The sequence below is a fragment of the Euprymna scolopes genome, chromosome 15 (genome assembly GCF_053919585.1).
Source record: "Euprymna scolopes isolate OS-2025 chromosome 15, ASM5391958v1, whole genome shotgun sequence".
Classification (NCBI taxonomy): Eukaryota; Metazoa; Mollusca; class Cephalopoda; order Sepiida; family Sepiolidae; genus Euprymna; species Euprymna scolopes.
Genome location: NC_136496.1, coordinates 98,566,035 through 98,587,718, shown reverse-complemented (window position 1 = coordinate 98,587,718; position 21,684 = coordinate 98,566,035).

The window sequence follows — 21,684 nt, the reverse complement described above, 5'->3', positions numbered from 1 at the left end:
GACCATGTATAATTACTGTGTTCAATGAGTAAAATAATAATAATAATAATAATAATAATAATAATAATAATAATAATAATAATATAATACCAAATAAACAGCAGTCTTCTGAATAATAAAACTTCTTTATTAGAATAAATGCAATTAAAATCACTCTTTTTTTTTATAAATAAATGTTTTATTAAAATAAAAACAATTAAAAATTTCACTTTTTTAGTAAAGTTTTATTATAAACAAATAATCAAAAGTACTCTTTTGTAATAAATAAGTTTCATTATAATAAAAACAATTTAATACAATTCTTAATAGATATTTTATTAGAATAATAATAAATAAAGATTCGAATAAAACAACCTTAATTTATTCTTTAAAAATAGATGTTTTTTTTTTAAGATAAAATAATTAAAAATGCTCATTTGGATTAGAATAAAACAAGTAATTTAATTATTTGTGATAAGTAAACGTTTTTATTAAAATACTGCCCGTTACCCGTTGGGTTAGTATATGCTATAGTTAGCTATGGAATAGTGATTATACAAAATTAATGTATAAACGGGATACTCGTGACGGAAAAAAAATTCTTAACAATTACGTAAATGGATAAAAAATATATAATAAAACAGTTCATAAATATTTTTTATAACAGTTACATTTTTATATTTGATGTTTCATTAAAAAAACAGCCGAGAAGCATTTTTATTATTAAGGTTATAATTATATAATTGTTATAAAAATTCGAATAAAGACTGTTTGAATGTGTGGCAATTGAGCTGTAGGCTTATAACCGGTAACTGTCGCTCCCCTGTTTAGTCCTATACAGATGCATAGCTGAAGTTTTCTCTCCAGGGCGCTGGCCAGGGCGGATCTGTGGAGAGACTGGGTTGCCCAATCGTCAGAATCCCCCTCTCGGTCTTGCTGGTGTTGCCCAGAGGTTGACTGCAGTAGCTACCAGAGCAAGGCTGAGTACAGCACTTGTCTGCCTGTGGGGCTACACTCCAGATTTTCTGTTAGGATTTACTCCCTTAGCTTTTATCGAACCAACGAATAACCACAAGGCAGTGGTACTATTTACCCATAGCTGGGGGCCTGTTCATGGGCATCAGGGCTTGTCCATACAACGATGGGCCTGGCATGCCGCATGTCTGGGGGCAAACCACCTCCGAATCTCCTGTAGTTCTGCTTGAGTCCGCAAGGTACTCAATTTACACGTGTCGCCGCGGGGAGGCACTACATGGAGCTTTCCTATGGAGAGGCTATGTACTGGAAGGGAAGACTTACGCACTCTGCTTCCTTTTTGCCAGCGGTAGGGTCTGGAAGAGGAAGGTGACAAGCACACAGTACCCCACACTTGACGCATCAATAGGCCATTTGACACAACTGTTTGAATATAACTTCGACACATTTTTATTTAGTTTCCACCATAACATTTTCGTTTTAAATGACGACGTTTGTAAGTTTTCGGGTATGCTGAAAACGAATATCGCATGTAAAATTTCAGCAAATAAGTAGTTTTTCGGATATAAAGCAATGTTAAAAGTGGTGGCTATTGTATGCGCAAGCGTATGCCAAAAATATGCGAATGGCTTTATAAACAAAGAAGTATGACTTTTAACGAAAGCCACTATGGCATAAAGCATTTATCGTAATTCAAGGGCTATAACTTTTGCTTGCTTTTAACAGGCTCAAAAATTGTTTGCATAATCTTCAATGTAAAATAAACATAAACTGCCTATAACGGAATCTAATGCAATAAAAAGACTTAAAATAGTTTAAATCGTAAACCCCCCCCCCCAAAAAAAACTAAAGCAAATACGTTGAAAAGTAAGTGCTATTACCTTTGGTAATAGTTACTCATTGTATAATTTTTTGTTATGTTCCATTTATATAAAGTTAGATGATATTATGTGTTGATAGTTAAGTAGTTTCGCTTTATAAACACGGTTTCAATGACAGGCCAAGCTAATCTGAGTTTTATATATATACGAGTAATTTTTATGTCTTTAAATTGCTTGCGACAGAAATTGGGTAGGTTGTCTATACCAGGCTTTTGGTAATTATGGAATTTATCATTTTTTCATTATTGATATTTATCGAAAAAATTCCGATACAAAACATATCTTAGAACACTGCCAGGCGCACAAAGAACATTTAAGTGAAATTAAAAAAAATCGACCCAGCCGTCTAGGAGTCCATAAGGAACGAACTCACTCCATCTCATACAAAAAAGTTCCTTATATATATATATATATATATATATATATATATATATATATATATATATATATATATATATATATATATATATTCATCAGAATTTTTCGATTATCGATACTTACTGAAGACAATGTGATACAAAACCTATCTAAGAACACTGCTAGGCACATAAAGTAAGTTCATGTAAAATTTTATAAAAATTGGTCCACTTGTTTCCGAGTCCATAGCGAACTCTCTCTCTGTCTCTCTCTCACACACACACACACACACACACACACACACACACACACACACACACACACACACACACACACACACACACATAGTTCCTTTTATATATATGAGTAGAAATAGAGATAGAGATTAAGATTGAAACAGGCGCCGTTACCTGTTATTAAAGTTTATTGTGATTTTGAAATAGATTTAAAAAACATATTTTTTTTTTGTATTTTTTCAGTCCTTAATAAATTTTATCTATTAACGAATTAAAACATAAATTTTTTCATGTAAAATATGAGGCGAATATCTTCAATATATTTAATATGTGAACCAAATGAAAATAGTTAATTATTGATACAGCATTAACAATTTACCCAGTTTCATAATATAAATATTAAATATCATAGAATCTCATATTCAGAACACGGTGACCATGATGAAAGGTAGTGTCAGAACAGATACTACACTTTACTTTTACCTCTCATTTTTATAACTTGCTTGAATCGTTTTCATAAGCTTTAGATGAGATCTGAACACATTTTTTTTTCAATTCTCCAATTCAAATTCCGGAAGATTTCTTTTTTGTAAGAAATTACCTTTTAGAACGTTCAATTCTTGCCATAGACTTTCAATATAGACTTCAAGTCCGAACTCTTACTCTGAAGCTGTGTAATCGTAGATTTATATGTGCGTCAGTGATCATTATCTTGCTGGAAAGTAAATCTTTTGGAGAGCAAGATCCTGCATTGGTAGTTGTAGATGTTCATCCAGAATGTTTATATAACCAAACACACACGTGACGTTGTATTATTATTAGGGCTATGACAACAGAATATTCTTTTCATTGTTTTGACTCTCAAGTATATATCCGACACAGTAAGACACAGTCAATCAACTGAGAACAACATCAGTCTATATAAAAACATGATATTAACCGATATGTATTCAAGAGTCAAACTAATGAAAATAATATGCTGTTGTCACAGCCCTAATTATTATCTATACAGTGATACGCCTCGGGCACATTGCAAACATGAAATCATCTGATAGGCAAATATTGTGATTAGTGTTTAATTTGGTGTCGTCAAAGTAAAAAAAGCTGACTTTTACCAATTTAAAATGAATTGTCCCTTTGACAATAAAGAGGAACACTTTTTTTTTTTTTACAAAGGACTTACCACTTATCAAGGCCCGGAGGCCACTCCAGAATAAGGGTTAATGAGTGTACGGAAGTCAATGGGAAAATATTGTAGTAATCGTTAGTAGTGGAAATTTGGTAAATTGGATTATTTAAGGGGATGACTCATTAAGAACTTGTTTACGTTGAACTTGAAGACGACCATATTGTAGTCATTTGCAAAGCATGTAAACGGAACACGGACGTGCAGTTCTAAGAAATAAGCTTTGTTCATGGAATCTAAATTTGATACAAATGCGGGTGTGCCTCAGGGATCGATTCTTGAACCTTTGTTATTTCTGATATTCATAAATGACTTACCTGATAAAATTGTCTCTGAGATGGGTATATTTGCTGACGACACAACGCTCTATACCAGGCACGTGGGGAAAACTAATGAGCACATATCTAATATCTAATGGCCGAAACCCTAGAGGGAGACCTTCAGTCTGTAGTGAAATGGGGTCAAAAATGGATGGTAACGTTCAACGCTACCAAGACAAAGCTCGTTTCCTTTAATAATTACATAAACCACTTATCAACGACTAATAGCTTTGGCTAGAGATACTTTACCTGAGAACACCTCGTCCAAGCTCCTTGGCTTACCGTTCACAGGAAACATGAGTTGGAATAGATACATTGAGATCATTTCTAAGGCTGCTGCAAAGAAGGTGGGCTCTCTTTATCTTGCTAGAAAGTTACTTACGCCTGAAAATATCCTGTACCTCTACAAAGCCAATATTCGCACATGTATGGAATACTGCTGTCATATTTGGGCTGGTGCATCTGCCACTAATCTCTCGCTCCTGGACAGGGCCCAAAAGAGAGTAGTCAACCTAATAGGTCTCGAACTGTCATCTAAAATTCAGCCCCTGTCCCACCAGCGTAATATTGTATCCCTCTGCCTGTTCTACAAGTATTTTAATGGTAGATGCTCTGACGAACTACAAGCCCTTGTACCCCCTCGACGAAAATACCCCCGAAGAACCCGACAAGCAGCGAAGTCCCACCCCTACACAGTTAAGATCCCTAAATATAAGAAAGCCTTTTACTCTAATAGATTCTTCCCCAGAACTGTAGGACTTTGGAATTCACTTCCGGTTTCCTGCTTTCCCAACTGTACTCATATGCAGAAGTTCAAGTGTAATGTGAACATACACCTTGCTGCTAAACTCCCTACATAGTACCCCTGCAACTTAGGCCCCTGATAGCAGGCCCCTACATCAAAGTGGCAACGTGCCTTGCTTGGTGTGAAAATTTAATAAATAAATAAAAAAATTGTTACCATGCCTAATGCAAGCAAACTTACCAAAGTTGAGAATGCTCGAATTCTAGATTTCCATAAGCAAAGTTTGTCACAGTGGGCGATCGCAGTTAAGGTAAATCGTAGTAAAACTGCGATTTTCAACTTTCTAAAGAACAACAAGAATTATGGAAAAGCAAAATCCACTGGTAGCCCCCCCCCAATTTCTCCTGCATTGAGTAGGAGGATAAGACGGGTTGTTGTGAAAGACAGGATACTTTCTTCTGGTCAAATAAGGGCAGCCACAGATGCTGATTGCAGTCTAGTAATATTGTGGGGACATACACACCCTTATAATCACTAAGATGGACTTATCCATTAGCCATATAAGCAGCAAGTATAGTAAATATAGACCGCTCAATGAGAGCTATCTGGATGTCGTACAGAGACGACTCCCCACGGACTTACTAATCTTCCTATATCACTGACCCTGTTCTGAATATAAATGTTATTCATATACTCACCAGTCGTCGTGTTTTCTTATTTTCACCTTTCCCGACTCTACTACAATGGTGACAAGGATGTAAAAAAAAAAAATTTTTTTAAAAGAACTCACGCGGAAAAACTTCAACTCTCCAACTGTACGAAATAGTCAATTGCAAACTCTAAGTTACAACGCAAAATCTCAAAATTCAACGACGAAAAATAGCAACATAAAAAAGAAAAGTCTACACTTAAATTTACATATGGATTTTATGTTGAAGTTTTTTTTCTGTTACGGAAATTTCAGGAAATGAATTCTTGTTTGATGACAAAGTGGTTATTATAACCGACTAGTTGTTTGTTTGAACTATACCGAGAGAGGAAAAGGAAAAGAGACAGTGTGAAAAAGGCAAATATTCTTTTTACGGGCTGGGAAGCAATTTTCTGTTTTGATGACTTAAACAAAAAAGTTTTTCTTTTTTTTTTTTTTCGTTCAACCCATTTTTTTTTGCAACGGCATGCACCCACACTGAAAGGAAATGATACTTCTATTATTTTTTTCACCTGTCAATTTTTTAAAGCACTTTAAAATAAAGACTTTTCGGTTGGTTAAACTTTTGCTCGCCAGCGAAGTGAGGAAAATACTGCTCGCATAACGATATCTATTATTGAAAACTGGAACCCGGAACAATTTTTTTTTAACCGTAACTTTGCTGAACACAAGTCCACTTGTATATTTTACATTGTATGTGTTATATCGTATATTTTGTATTGTATATTTCATGTTGTATATTGCATGGTGTATGTAGTATATTGTACTATTTTTTTTCTCTACGGTAAAACAAAAATCTGTCCCCATTTCTGAACTATTGGCATATCAGAGACAAAAGGAACACGTGTCAACGAGAAAATAAGTGTATGCAAAATTAATCTATAATTTTTGCATTTCTGCTACAGCCACTGAAGTGTATACTAGTCCATAAATTATAAAAGTTTTCCCTTGCTGTGACTTCCATTTAAGTTACAAATACCCTTAAAAGAATAAAAAATAAAATAATAAAGTGACAATGGAAGACGTGAAAGAGACGATAACCCGTCTAATTGAATTTCAAATGGACCAGCAAAGAGCTGACGATAGACTACAGCAGGCGGAAGAAAGAATGATCCAAATGCAAAAGAGAGCTGATGACAGACTTTTTGCATTGCAAACAGAACAGAAAGAGAGAACTGAAGCACTACTCCAGGTTGTAATGAATAAGAATCAAGCTACAGAGAGCGATACAGCATTTTCCCAGAGTGCGGTACTAAGTACAATAAATAATTTCACCTACTGTCCTGAAGAAAATTAAACATTTGAAACGTATTTCAGACTGTATGAAGATCTGTACAATATCGACTGAGGAAATTGGGCAAACAAAAAAAAAGTGTTTGTTTGTTATTCAGCAAATTAGGGGCTACGGAACACGACAAATTCGTCGACTATATCTTGGCACAAAAGACTAGCGATCTGACGTTTACGGAAACCATTAAACGACTAACTGAACTATTTAGTTCGAAATCGTCGCTGTTCCATAGACGGTGGACATGCTTGAACCTTACGAAAAAAGACGATGTGGACTACTTGACTTTCGCCTCGATTGTTAACAAACGCTGTGACGATTTTAAATTGTCAGAATTAAGTGCTGATGATTTCAAGGGCCTCACATTCGTCCAGGGGTTAACTTCGACAAGAGACTCTGAGATCCGTCGAAGAGTTTTGTAAAAACTGGAAAGTGAACCAGGTTTAACTGTACAAAAGCTGGCGGAAGATTGCCAAAGAATCATTAGTATCAAGAAGAACTCCAAGAACATCGAAGAAGCTGTATTGCACACATAAAGAACATACAGAGAAGGGTGATGTCCAAAAAAGAAAACGGAAACTAGACGCTATCTTCCATTTAAGCACGAAAGACAAGGTACCCAGAAGCCTTCAATCCCTTGTTTTCGTTGCAGAAACTGGCATTGGTCAAAGGATTGCCTTTTTCGTATCAAAGAATGTTTTAATTGCAAAAAAAAAACTAGGACACAAGCTCACACTGCAAATGGAAGAAGAAAAGTAAAATTCGAGTTCAACAGATGAGAATGAATAAGAAAGACGAAGATAACAGTCGAAAATACGTCTTAGAATTTTAAACAAGGACGTTAAATTACAGTTAGACCCAGGGTCGGACTTATCGATAATAAATTTACAGACGTGGAGAAATTTAAATATGCCGACTATGCATAAAACTGGCAAGTCAGCAAAAACGGTAACTGGAGTAAAAAATAAATTCTGAAGGAGAACTAACTACAAATGCCACTTTTAAAGGTACAACCAAAAAACCTAAATTATTTGTGCTCAAGGACACAGAAAATTTGTTTGGGACCGACTGGTTTCAGGAATTTAATCTGTGGGATGTGCCGATCAACACCTTTTGGTAAAAAAGTAGAATCGTTTTCTACATAAAAACAAGGACTTAAAGTGGATCTAAAAAGCTTTTTCTTGAAATTTTTTCAGTGGGCTTGGGTAAATGTAGGAAAGCAACAGCCAAATTTGAACTGAAACCTAATGCAGAACCAGTTTTTAGGAAAAAAAGAAACGTACCATTCGCTTCGCCAGAGAAAATTAATGAGGAACTTGACAGACTAGTCAAGACCGGCATCTTATCAAAAGTGGAATTCAGCCAATGGGCAGCTCCTACCGTGTACGTCCAAAAGAAATTAAAGGAAATACGCATTTGCGCTGACTTATCGACTGGGTTAAACGCTTTCTTGAAAGACTACTATTATCCACTGCCTAATCCCGAGGAGATTTTCGCAAAACTGAACAGAGGTAAGATCTTCTTTACGATCGATCTCAGTGAGGCTTATCTCCAGATTCCGGTTGAGGAAAATAGCTCAAAGCTACTTTGCATAAACACCCACAGGGGTTTATACAAATTTGAAAGACTAGCATTTGGAGTTAAGGTCGCTCCGGCGATTTTTCCAGAAATAATGGGTACTATGCTAGACGGACTCGATTTCGCAACTGCATACTTGAACAATATAATTATCATCAGCAAATCCAAGGAACAACATAGAGAGCACATACTAAAAGTATTTTGACCCCATCTCAGCAATCTGTTGCTGTATACACAGGTAGTTCTTTCTTCGATCCGAAGATAGTAAGTAGCGGTTTATGGTCAGGCGCGAAGGTAATTAACAAAGCTCAGCTGACTGCACGAATAGAAACGGAACCCAACGGTCACTAACGAAACCCAACGGTCACTGTACTGATCGCCACGAACGTCAGAACCCGACTGCCTCGCACCTCCAATGGACCGATTTTTATTCCTCAAGATGGCCTAGCTAATTTGCATCCCCGCGAGATCTCGCGCGATCCTGCGAGATTCCGTCTCTAATAAAAGCAGGCAGGCGCCATCTTGGAACTCTTTCTTCCGCTGCCCTGACCACAGGATCAGCCACCACCCCGCACGCCAGGCACACACGGACCCTCTTGCGCCGAGGGCTACGGTTAGTCTCACACTCTCCCCTGGTCTCCAGATCACATACGTGACACGGCGGACGTGGCCGTTTGATTCGAGCACTCCTGCGGAGGGGTATTGCCAGGACTTCCTCATCGGAGCTCTCAGAAGTGGCATCGAAAGCATCAGTATCAGCATTAGAGCTCGCAGTTGAGTCATCAGGTTCGTGGGGCACAGGTTGGATCCATCGCTCATCGTCGGATGACTCGCTCCTTCCACTGCTCGCAGTTGAGTCACCAGGTTCGTGGGGCACGGGTTGGATCCATCGCTCATCGTCGGATGGCTCGCTACTTCCACTGCTCGCCGATTGGTCAGCGCTTAGAGCGGGCCGGACATCCCTTACGTGGCGCGGAGTATCATCGACTAGTATGGCCTGTTCACTGATGATGCCGGTGACCCGCCCCCTCCAAAAGCTGCTGGTGCACCGGCCGCCGGGTGGCTTCACCCAGACGGTGTCTCCCACTTGGTACGTCCCCTGGGGTTCTCGTTGGTCGGGTAGACACACTTCAACGTCCTTGACGCGCACGTGGTAGTGATGAATCGCATCAGCGGGCGCACTGCCGCCAGTCACGGCGTCCTTAGGCGTTGTGTTGTATCTGTAAACGGCCTCCGCGATCGTACACTTCTTCCTGGCCGCGATCCTCTTCACGGTTCGGTGGCACCGCTCCGCTATGCCGTTGCCGCTCGGCACATACGCGCATCGGTGTCGAAGGCGGATCCCCCAGTTGTCCATAAAATGCCTGAATTCCCTGCTACAGAACGCCGTGTCGTTATCCGTGAGGATCTCCTCAGGCGGCCCCCTTTCGTAGAATATAGATTCCAATTCGTGGATGACACTGGTGGAATCCTGCCTCGCTAATTGGCGCCAAATCGCGAACCTCGTTGGCCCGCAGTCTATCAGCGTGAGGAAGTGTTGGCTGCCGTAGTGGGTTATATCCATACCCAACCGACTCCAGGTCGCGTCCACTCCCAGCTGTCCTTTCCGCCATCTGGCTGGGGCGGGGTCGATGGACTGGCACGTTTGGCACTCCCTGACCACTGCTCTTACTGCGATTTTTGGTATTGATGGTCTAGCCAACTTCACAAAGTAGTAGGTCCGTTGTACTCCGAGGTGCCCACTGTCGTGATGTATTTTCCTGATTTCGTCCTCCTCGACGGAGGCAGCACACAGAGGCAATGGCTTAGCTTCTTTCTTCATAGCCTCATACCATCTCCGTGGTACCCGAGTGAGCTTGTCGGCGAGGTTGTAGTCCGAGGTGACGAGCACTACGTCTACGGACAGGTTGTACTCCGTCACCAGTTTTTTCACAGTCTCCAGCCTCCGTCTTATCAGCATTTCGCTGGCTGCCTTGGTGCGTGCCCTGGCCTTGCTCGTGAGTGTGTCCGACACCCAATGGTGCACGCAAAGTGAGTCAGTGTGCACACGCAGTTTCTTCACTTCCCATTGAAGTGCCAGGTTAATGCCCTTTATTACAGCGTCGAGTTCTGCCAGGTTGATATGGGCAGCATCATTCGCCGGTCTCAGCCAGCAGGCATCCTCAACTACGGCCACATCTTTCTCCAAAACTACACCGATCGCTAGAGAACTTGCGTCCACCCACACGCTCAGTTCGTCTCCCTGCACGCACCAGTCCCCTGTGGCGGGGTCATTCTTTTTCACACTAGCGACGGTCTCCTTTAACATTCGAACCAATAGTTCGTCGGTTATCTCATCGTCCCAGCCTTTGGTGACCGCATTTGCCCTCCTTTTTATGACGCCTGTCGCCGCACGAACCCATCCGCATACTGGAAGGTGCCCCACAAGTTTCCCGCACAGGGAGAACACGGCACGTCTTGTGTAAACGTCGGGTACGTCGGGAACTGCGGTTCCACGCCTCCACTTCAGGATCCCTCGCTCCTCTTGAACGCTCAAGCCCAATACGCGGGCGCCATCCTCAAGCCGCTCAGAGTCCTTGCAGTTTAGACCAAACTCGGCAAGTTTGGATCTTACGCGCGAAGATGACACGATATCTTCGTTCACGTATATATCGTCAATGTACGCCGATGTTCCCTTTCTGATCTATTCTTCTTGTGACAACACGGCATTGACGATAGCCTTCATTATCTGGGGTGCTACGTTTAGCCCAAATCCGAGTCGCGTAAGACAGTATCTCTTCCCGGAAAACATCACTGTCTGGAAAGGCCACATCGCCTCGCCGATCCGGACCTGCAAGTATGCTTTTCTCAAGTCCAGTAGGGACACATTGGACCCCTGCCGGCGCCACTCTCGCAGCTTGCTGGCACAGACGTCGGCGTTCGCTGTGAACGCATCAACGTGCGCATTCAACTCGCAGTAGTCCATTACCGGCCTCACCTTTGACTTGCTAGGTTTGGCAACTGCCATCAGCGGTATCAGGCCCTTGGGGGGTCCAAGTTTGTCGTAGGGGTATGGAATCAGCCAACCGTTCTTAATCCATTCACGGAGCTCGCTTTCGTATGCAGGCCTTATCTGGTCGGGCATACGGTACTCTGCCACTTTGTTTTGTAGTTTGGCCGGTTCCTTGTCTTCTGACCACCTCCGAGTGGCGGTCCACGCCTTCTGTTGGTCGTCGAACTCCGCACTGAAGTCCGGCTGGTCGACTCTTAGTGCTGCGCACACCGGGGGCCTATCCTGAAACTCTACAACGCCAGCGCGCGTTATGCGCACGCCGCCCAGGGCTTTGATGGCATCGTAGCCTAGCAACAGGTCGAAACTCAGCGGCTTTTCGCGTGTCACCAGCGCTTCGACGTTGGCCGAGTTTCCAGTTCTTGTGCGAATGTGTACCACACCCACGCCGCAACACATTCGTATTTTTCCAGTAATGGTAGTTATCCTGACGTTCTTCTTTTTCCACGCCCGACAGAAGTCCGCACACACTATGGTGCGGGAGCAACCGGAATCAAGGAGGGCTGAACATAACGTGTCATTAACTCGGACCTGAATGACAGGGAGCGCCTTGTTTATTTTCTGTTCGGGGAAGAGGTCGGCACTGGCACCTTGTCCCCGTCCCCGTTTCCCGCACAGTCTCGGGCCATGTGCCCAGTCTTGTTACAGCGGTAGCAGCGAACAGCCGTCGATCGCCTTCTACAATTTCTTGCCATGTGGCCCCGCCCGTTGCATCTGTAGCAGATGACATCACCTTGCGGGCTGGGTCTCTGAGACGGTCCTTCGCCACTTGGTGGGGCCTGTGCGACGGCGACTACCAGTTCCTGCACCGTCGAGTCATCCTTCATTATTGTCCTGGCTCTGTCCACTAGGTCACTCAGCGGTAGTGAGGACATGGTAGAGGTTGCTCGCAGGAGCTGCTTTGCTCCAGCGGGGAGTCCTGACAGGAATTTGTAGGCTAGGGCCCTCTCGGGAAGACCGCCAAACAACACCGTCAGCTTCTTAAGCTCGGCGAGATACACGTCCACAGTTTCGCCCAAGCGTATAGACCTCGTCTCAAACTGCTCCCATGCAGTGGCGGGGTCAGTGGCGAACGCCCTGTACAACGCCGCCTTGATACTTGAGTAGTCACACTTCTCCTCAGCGCTGAGTTGCTGATATACAGCGAAGGCCCCGCCGGTCAGCCGCAGAGGAATCACGCGCTCGATATTTTTCACGCCGGACAACTGACAATGTAACTCGACCTTCTCAACCCAGCTGAGTACCGGGTCGGATCCGTCGAATTCCGGTATCAACTTTAGATCGAACCTATCCGCCATTGAAGAAAAGAAAACCAAGTTCGGAGTGGGAGGGGGGCGAAATAGCTTGTAAGAGTAACTTGTGTAGTTTCCGACGTGTAGGAGACGGGGAGTCTCGTCGTGGGCGACGAATCGTTTCACTGAAGAACCACGAGTCTCGTCGTGGGCGACGAAGCGTTTCACTGAAGAACCACGGCAACACACAGCGAAGCAACAAACAATGACAGCCACGGCGCGAAGGTAATTAACAAAGCTCAGCTGACTGCACGAATAGAAACGGAACCCAACGGTCACCAACGGAACCCAACGGTCACTGTACTGATCGCCACGAACGTCAGAACCCGACTGCCTCGCACCTCCAATGGACCGATTTTTATTCCTCAAGATGGCCTAGCTAATTTGCATCCCCGCGAGATCTCGCGCGATCCTGCGAGATTCCGTCTCTAATAAAAGCAGGCAGGCGCCATCTTGGAACTCTTTCTTCCGCTGCCCTGACCACAGGATCAGCCACCACCCCGCACGCCAGGCACACACGGACCCTCTTGCGCCGAGGGCTACGGTTAGTCTCACAAGTACGTTGTCACACAAGGAGAAAATGTCCGCTATCTGTCGATGTTTTTCCATGATTTTCTGTTTTGTGGAGCAAATAAATCCGTCTTCTTGGGCTTCGCATTTTATTTCCTGTAGAGTAAATGGTAGTTCTTTAATCACGTTAAATATCAGATTCTTGATCTCGCTATCATTTTTTTAAAGAAGCGATCACAGTGTCCTCTAGTTCGCTTTGACTTGGAATTAGCCTTGACAATCCGTCAGCATGGCCAATGTTTTGTGAGGGTATGTATTCTAACTTAAAGTTATAGTTAAGTAAGATCGTACCCCATCTCAGCAATCTGTTTGCTGTATACACAGGAAGTCCTTTCTTCGATCCGAAGATAGTAAGTAGCGGTTTATGGTCAGTTTGCAAATTGAAAAATCTTCCATGCAAATAACGATGGTACTTTGTTACTGCGAATATTATTGCGAGGGCTTCCTTCTCGATCTGCGAGTAATGTTTTTCCGAAGGTAATAACGTGCGTGACGCATGTGTCACTGGTTTCTTGCTTCCATCCGGCATTCTGTGTAGTATGCAAGCGCCTATGCACAGGAAAATAATCATGAGTTAAGGACAACTCCAATGGAAATAAATATTTGAAGCTGTGTGTTTGCACTTCACCATCACCTCTTTTTATTTGAACAGAACGAACATTGCCGCAATAACTCTACCCAGGATCACATCATTGGCATTGATTTTATTGTGAAACTAATTTCATGCAAATCCTTGCAACTTTCCCTTAGACTCGGCAAATATTCATCGTGCCACAATTCTTTGAATTTAGATGTCATTTCTTCTGTTTTCTAAGGCGCTTACAAAGAGATTTTGTGATTGGTTTTGTTTCAACCAAACTGGAGTTGTCAGATTGGAAGGAGAATTCAGAGTTTATGTTAGGATGAATGAAGCAGTTGGGTGTTAAACGAAGATCAACATTGCCGGACTCCCAGAAAGTCATTATTTTCGTGAATCTTGTAGAAGACTCTTTCGCTAACTTTATACCATTTTTTGTTATCGTTTTTTTTTTTTAGGTTTGGCCCATCCTGGTTTGCGAGCAACTTGTGAAAAATCGATCTAACCTTGCGTCCGAACATAACCTCAGCAGGTGTCTTCGACATTTCGATGTTTGCATTCGAAGTGACTCTGTAGACTTTTAAAGTCTGTTGGATTGACTTATCTGTCGGCGACCCACTAGCTTTGTTCAGAGCTCTCTTGAATGTGTTAACGAATGTCTCTGCTTGTCCATTACTTCTTGGGTGATATAGCGGAATGGTTATATGCTCGATTAGATGATCCTCGCAAAAATGTTTAAATTCGGTAAACGTAAATTGCGCCCCATTGTCTGTAACAATGCAGTCTACTACTCCAAACCTAGCGAATAGTTCATACAGGAAGTTGATAGTTACTTCGGATGTGGGATTCTTACATTTTAATACTTCCGGCTATTTAGATAGGCTGTCTATCAATGAGATAGTAGAACCCATCTAGCGGTCCTGCAAAATCTAAATAAATACTAGACCAAGGTCGGTCCGGTTTTGCCCACCATCCGAATTGAGTCGGAGGAGCTTTCATAGCTAATGCGCATCCTCTACAATCCTTGATTTTTCCTTCTATATCCTTATCTATGTTTGGCGAATAAACGAAAAAGCGTATAAGGCTTTTCATTCTTGATATACCTGGATTCCTACATGGAATTCCTTGAGCATTCTTTTCTGTAATGTTGCAGGAATTACGACCCTGTCGCTATATAACAGGATGTTATCGCAAATTGAATAAATTTCTTCATCCAGTTCGTTATTGTTGATCCTTTCTTTCGTGCGTATAATACATTTTATTCATCCTCTGCCTTACTCTTAATCTCATCAAGCGTTACTGGAAGTTCTCTTATTGTGTCACATAACGTATTTTTTACTTCAACTTCTGCTTGAGTGGCTGCTATTACCATATCTTTCAATGGTTCTGTCTGCTTAGGTATTAACCCTGATAATCCGTCTGCATGACCAAAGTTTTTAGATGGTACATACTCCATTTGAAAATTGTAATTCAGAAGTATGGTACCCCATTTTTGGAGTCTATTCGCCGTATGTTGTGGTAGTTCCTTTTTCGATCCCAAAATCGTTAATAATGATTTGTGGTCTGTTTGTAACAGAAATTGTCCTACCTTGCAGGAAACGATGAAATTTATTTACCGCGAATATAATGCTTAGCACCTCTTTTTCAATTTGTGAGTATTTCTTTTCGGCTGGCAAAAGTGATCGGAATGAATGTGCTATGGGTTTCACTTTTCCATCATCCATTTTGTGTAAAATGCATGCTCCTATGCCATAGGAGCTGGCATCGCTTGCAACTATAATTTCACGCTTATGATTATAATGTGCCAGAAACAAGTCAGACGTTAAAGTCTCTTTAATTTCCCGAAATGCTTCTTCACACTCTTGCGTCCAGACCCATTTTTGGTCTTTCCTTAACAGTTCATTCAAAGGCGATCTTAATTTATGCATATCTGGCACAAATACATTGTAGTAATTTGCCAAACCTAAGAAACTTTGTAAAGACGCAGTATTTTCTGGAGCAGGCATATTCTTTATTGCACTTGATCCATCTGGATCCGGCCTTTTTCCATGTTTATCGATGATTTGCCCCACGTATTTTATTTTCTCCATGAAAAATGTACATTTTTCCTTACTTTAAATCCATAATCCTGGATCCTTTTGAATACTTGGTTTACATGAGCTTTGTGTTGTTCTTTGCTAGCGCTTTTCATTAACACATTGTCCAGGGGACCCTACTGCGAAATCCAACCCATTTAACATAATGTCCATAATTTGCTGAAAAACCACAGGGGCGACTTTGACCACAAAAAGAAGTCTGTTAAACTTGTACAATCCCTTATGTGTATTAATACATAGCAACTTTGAATACACCTCATCGACTACAACTTGTAAGTAAGCGTCACTGAGGTCGATTTTAGAAAAATATTTCCCTCCACTCAGTTTCGCAAATATCTCTTCAGGGCTCGGAAGAGGATAATAATTATCTTGTAATGCTCTGTTTAAGCCGGTCGCGAAGTCGGCGCAAACCCGAATCTGCTCTTCCTTTTGATGTAAACCGTAATCAATCACTGCGATCAATTTTTCCGATGACACCCATGTTTTCGAGTCTTTCTAATTCACCGTCTATCTGTTCTATAGCGGCGTATGGAACATTTCTTTTCTTTCTGAACACTGGCTGTTCATTTACTTTTGCGTCAAATTTTGCTACCGCTTTTGTACACCTTCCCAAACCGCCTGAAAATACGTATGGGAAATTCCCTTTTAACTCCCGTTTAAGTTTTTCTGCCTCCACATTCGAATCCTCAACCTTTTGGCAAAATGAGCTTAAAGGCAGATCCCATTGTCTCAACTTTTCGAACGGATCAGTTCCAAAGAGGTTGTTTGATTTTCGCATGACAATAATTCTTGCCTTTAATATTCGTCAATAATTCTCCTTCGAAGGTAATTTTTTCGCCACTGACGCTTCTCGCTGTTTTATGTGATTTAATCATAGTGGGTCTCCCAAACCTCTTCCATGTCTGCACATTAATAATGGAAATGTCAGACCCACTATCAAGCTGTAGCCTTACTTTCTTTTTAAACATTTTGATCTGTATATATTTCCGGATATTTTGTTCCGCAGGTTCAATTTTCGTAAGTTTAATGGATGTCTTTCTACCAGATTTTTTTTCTACAATGCGATGCTTTATGCTCTTTCTGGTGGCAATTGTCACATTGTTTGAATTTGTAGGGACACTCATTGTACCAATGTTTATTTCCACACCTCCAACATTTTTCCCTGTTTCTTTTTCTGGTTATTTTTTTAAGTCGAATTTTTCTTTTGATGGATCTTTTTAACATGCGACACTCCGCTTTCCTCTATGTCATGACTGTCTTGTTTCAGCGCAATAAACCGTTCACAGTCTTCCGCTAAGATTTGTAGTTTTAAATTTGGTTCGTTTTCGAGTTTATTTAAAACACGACACCTGATTTCAGCGTCTTTATTTAAGACTAGCCCTTGCACAAATAATAAACATTTAAAATTATCTGATGATAATTCCTCCAGATTAAAATCATCGCAATGCTTGTTCACTATACTTGCATAAGTAGTGTAGTCGTCTTCCTCTCTTCTAGTAACATTCATACATTTATATCGCCTATGGAAAAGAAACGTTTTCGCAGAAAACAGTTCTGTAAGTAGCGTAACTGTTTCTTGGAAGCTCAACTCACTGGTCTTTTTCGGGAGAATAAAATTCACGAACTTTGTATGCTCGGCTGTTCCCAATTTCATTATCAAAAGCCTAACTTTTTTTCGCGTCTGACCAGGTACTACAATCCGATATAAAAATATCATCATATCGTCTATAGTACTGGACGAAAGTGACATCATCTTCTGGATTATAATTGAAATTTCAAATAGCGACCCACACAGCTGTTTGAGAAAATGCGTTATGATTGTCGTTCGCTTTAGTTAACTGTGTCGCCTCTAGAATTTTTCTTTGTTCCTCCTGTGTTTTCATCAATATTTCCTCGAAGCGTTTCTGTTGTTGAAGCATTTTTTCTTCAAATGCTTGTTTAAATCTATCTTCTCTTTCTACTTGTTGAATCTGCTGCTTTTGCAATGCCAGATTTTACTCTGCCTGGAATTGGAACAATTCCAACAGTGAATCTTTGAATTTCGCATCCATCATACGAATTCAGTTTACAATTTACGCTTGTATTAAATAAATATTCCTTAGTAAAAAAATTAAAAAAAATCAACCAAGTTTTCTTTCCCAATTCTTTTGTTTGAAGAACAATAGTTTAGCAGTCCTTTTGTAACTTAATTTGTTGAACGCTATATTTCTAGTCTTACTAGAAACAATCCAGCGAAATAACATTTGTTTAACATTTATTTATTTGCACGCGTTTTTACGTATCACAAATAAAATCAGTCGCTTTAAATATCCGACGAATTCGTATGGGAAACTTTTATTTACTTATTTTTTTACCCTCTTTGCCGTTTGCAAAAAATGACTTGATTCTTTACGTTTTTGCTAAGCACAAATGACGTACGCGAATAATTATTTTTCAGGGTCTGTCTCTTTTCCTCTTGACATGTTTTTTTTTCAAATCCCAGATGTTATCGAAATAACGATAAACTTACACGGTATTTGCTAGTTGGTTTTGAACATTTAACTTTGCAGAAGAAAATTCTTACCGTAGGAAAAATGGCTTCTGGTAAAGAAAAAAATGAACCCTTTTTCCCTTTCTAAAACACTTGGTAAGTGTGTCCAATTATTAAATAATTGACAACATTCGCGTTTTTCGCAGTAGATTTTAGTAGCAAGTTTTTTCCCCGTCGCCAAATTACTATTGTAGTAATTAATTCGCTGTTAATCCTTGCGTATCTGTTGAAATAACGAAGGTGTTCTGTCGTAAAGATTTTATTTATTTATTTCAATCAATTTTGGTGATTCTCTGCAGTGACGGTCGTTTCGATTCCTTGTCACCAATCTGTTGTATCGTGAAACAACAGTGAAAATAAGAACAATCAAGTCGAGGTTCGGTTAAGAAACAAGTGTATTAACAATAATGTACAAAGATAGGAAAGCATGTATATCTGCTGGGCACTCGGCTATCAGTTGAAGTGCAGTTGCATCTCTCTCAATGGTGTTGGAATTACTAGCGCTATTTATAGTGCTAATCGGTGTAAATTCCTCTGTTCAAGGAAAGCCGGTATAACAGTTTTCAGCTTTTTCTTCTGCCCTTCTGTTATCTGTAACAATGAAAGGAATTCGAAAACAACAAAGACACTTTTATTTGCTTCTGTTGTTTAGTTTATTTTATCCCAGCAATTTACAACAATTTCCATCTATATAGGTTGTTATTTTCCCCATCCCATATTCATAAAAAGAACCGTCTTCTCACTTGGACATCGTAAAATTCACACAAAAAGCAGAATTGATATAATGTCTCTGCTGTGACATAATATACCATGACATAACCATGATAGTAGTTTGTTAACTTCTAATGCAGTTGTCTATAACTTTAACCTCATGCTTACTCTAGCCTTTTGTAGAAAACTACCATTTTCAGCATTAGTTTTATTAACCTGTCTCTTATCTTGCTACGGTATTTTTGTTCTGTTCACTTCAATAAGAGTAGTTGAAACCAAATCTTATTAAACATCTAACAAACGTAACATGCGTTCTAATCAATATCTTTAATTATAAATCCTGAACATCAACACAAGAGTTTTTATGTAATTTACTCTTTCCAATAATTAGTCAGACTGACACCGGTTTTGGAATGTAGGGGAGAAACACATTACAATTTTAACACCCTTTATATCACTTTCCGCATCTGATTCATCTTTCTATGTACAAAGAAAAGGTGTATTGCATTCGATGTGATGTCCCCTTTCAGTTTCAAGAGATAATAGACAGCATTGTGAGGCAAAGGTTGCAAAATCTCCAGCCACACCTCTCTTAAATCGGCACTACTTAAGTTCAGTGGCAATGAGAAGTGCTAGACGACTAGAAACAATGCAAAAATAAACGGAGCACATGCAGCACCTGAAATTCCCAAATGATCACCTATTTTAGTACGATATGTGTTGCAGCATCACAGTTAAGACATTGATCTAAAATCCAAACTGAGCACAAAAATGGAATCAGAATTTTATGCCCGATGATATTAAAATTTCTTAACCCTTTTTAAATGTCTATTTATCAAAAAATATTAAACGTACATAAAATCACATTAAAAACAAATGTTCCGACATTTTTCGTATTCCACTTCCAGTTTAATATTTTCTATTATGAGTTGACTGGATAATATACTTGTGATAATCGTATTTGTGTTATTGTGAAACAAGCACCTAGATGCAACAATGTGGCGATGGGACCGGAACTGAAAGGTGACGTATTGTTTATTTTAAAAAGAAGACAGTTGTCCTTTTTTCTATCTAATTTAAAATGTTTAAAACTAATTGATAAATGTTCACTAGTATGTATTTTACTTTAATAAACATATTTTTATTTTATATTTATTTTTGTTTCATTTGTTTCCTATTTATTTTTAGACAATAGAACTATTTTCGGTCTATAACGAGAAGTAAAACGGATATCATTGCACCGAATGTATTTAAATAGATTAACAAGACAAATTACTTTCAATTGATTCAGTTCTGATATTTTATTTAATTTTTCGTTGTTCGAATCTCATATAAGGCATTTATTATTTTTTTATAGTGTTCCAGTTACTTCACAGCCGATATCGATGAATATACACCTGATTAATTTATTTGAATAAAAATCGATGAAAAAATATTGGCTATAAAATTCAAGTTGATAAATCTGACGTAGACGAGTACGTCAGTTAGTTTGAAAATAATTGTTTCTGAAATGACAAAAAATCATAACGTTTATTCGTCGATGTGCTTTTGATCCTCTGTTTATTGCTCGAAACTCGATCGCCAATACGACAGTCGGCATTTCTAACCGTTACGTAGTTTTGTCTGCTGCTGAGACGTGTATGTGAAATTACAATGATTAACATTGTCCAAACGCCTAAGCTTCATTTGTTTATAGAAAGAGTATTGCATTATACATTAGTGGCGATTGGTTATTTCACTCCCCAATATGCTCAACCCAAGATAGGGAGAAAGTTAATATATAATGGATCAAATTCAATGCAAATTTGATATATTTGAATTTTCAAATGAGAGTTTCCGTATAATGATGCTTAAAATCTTTACTCCAAAGAAATTGAAATTAGGCGAATATTTACTATTTCAACCCCATGTATTGATTATTCCCATCCCTTTAAACATTTTGTTTAGATTCTTAATGATAAAGCCTACATCAAAATCTATGAAGAAGTCACTTGCCAAAAATAATGTTGATATCTTGTGATGTCTAAGCCAGTCTCTGATTTTGAGTCGAATGGAGAACATACGACGATATTCGAAAAAATGCAAATCCGAGAAAAATTATCAACAATCTGAAGACAATATACATGGCAGAATGGAACAACGTATCTACTATTGTTCTCAGATTTCTAATAAATATTTCCAGAAAGAAATTGTTCGCTATTGAAGAAAATAAAGGTTATTTTACAAATTATTGAATGGAGATTGTTTTCCATATATTTTGCATACAGTCAACAACTTGTAATTTTGATGACTGCGACGAACCTTACTACATTCATTACAAGTTAAATCTTTCGCCAATGGATTTGTTTTCGAATAAAGAACTTTGATTACAAAGAAAAAGTACTAATAAAATACTAGCGGAACCTGCGGAGACTTCAAAGGAATTCATTCATATGTAATATATTGATGTTGGCATTTTGTAGATGTTCAGCGTAAATGGAGACACTCTGATATTATTGTAGCCCTTTTATTAAAACTGCAAGTACATATATATTTTATTTTATTTTTATGTAAATACAGTTATATCTTGCTACGATGTGCAGACCGTTTCAATCATATTAGATAT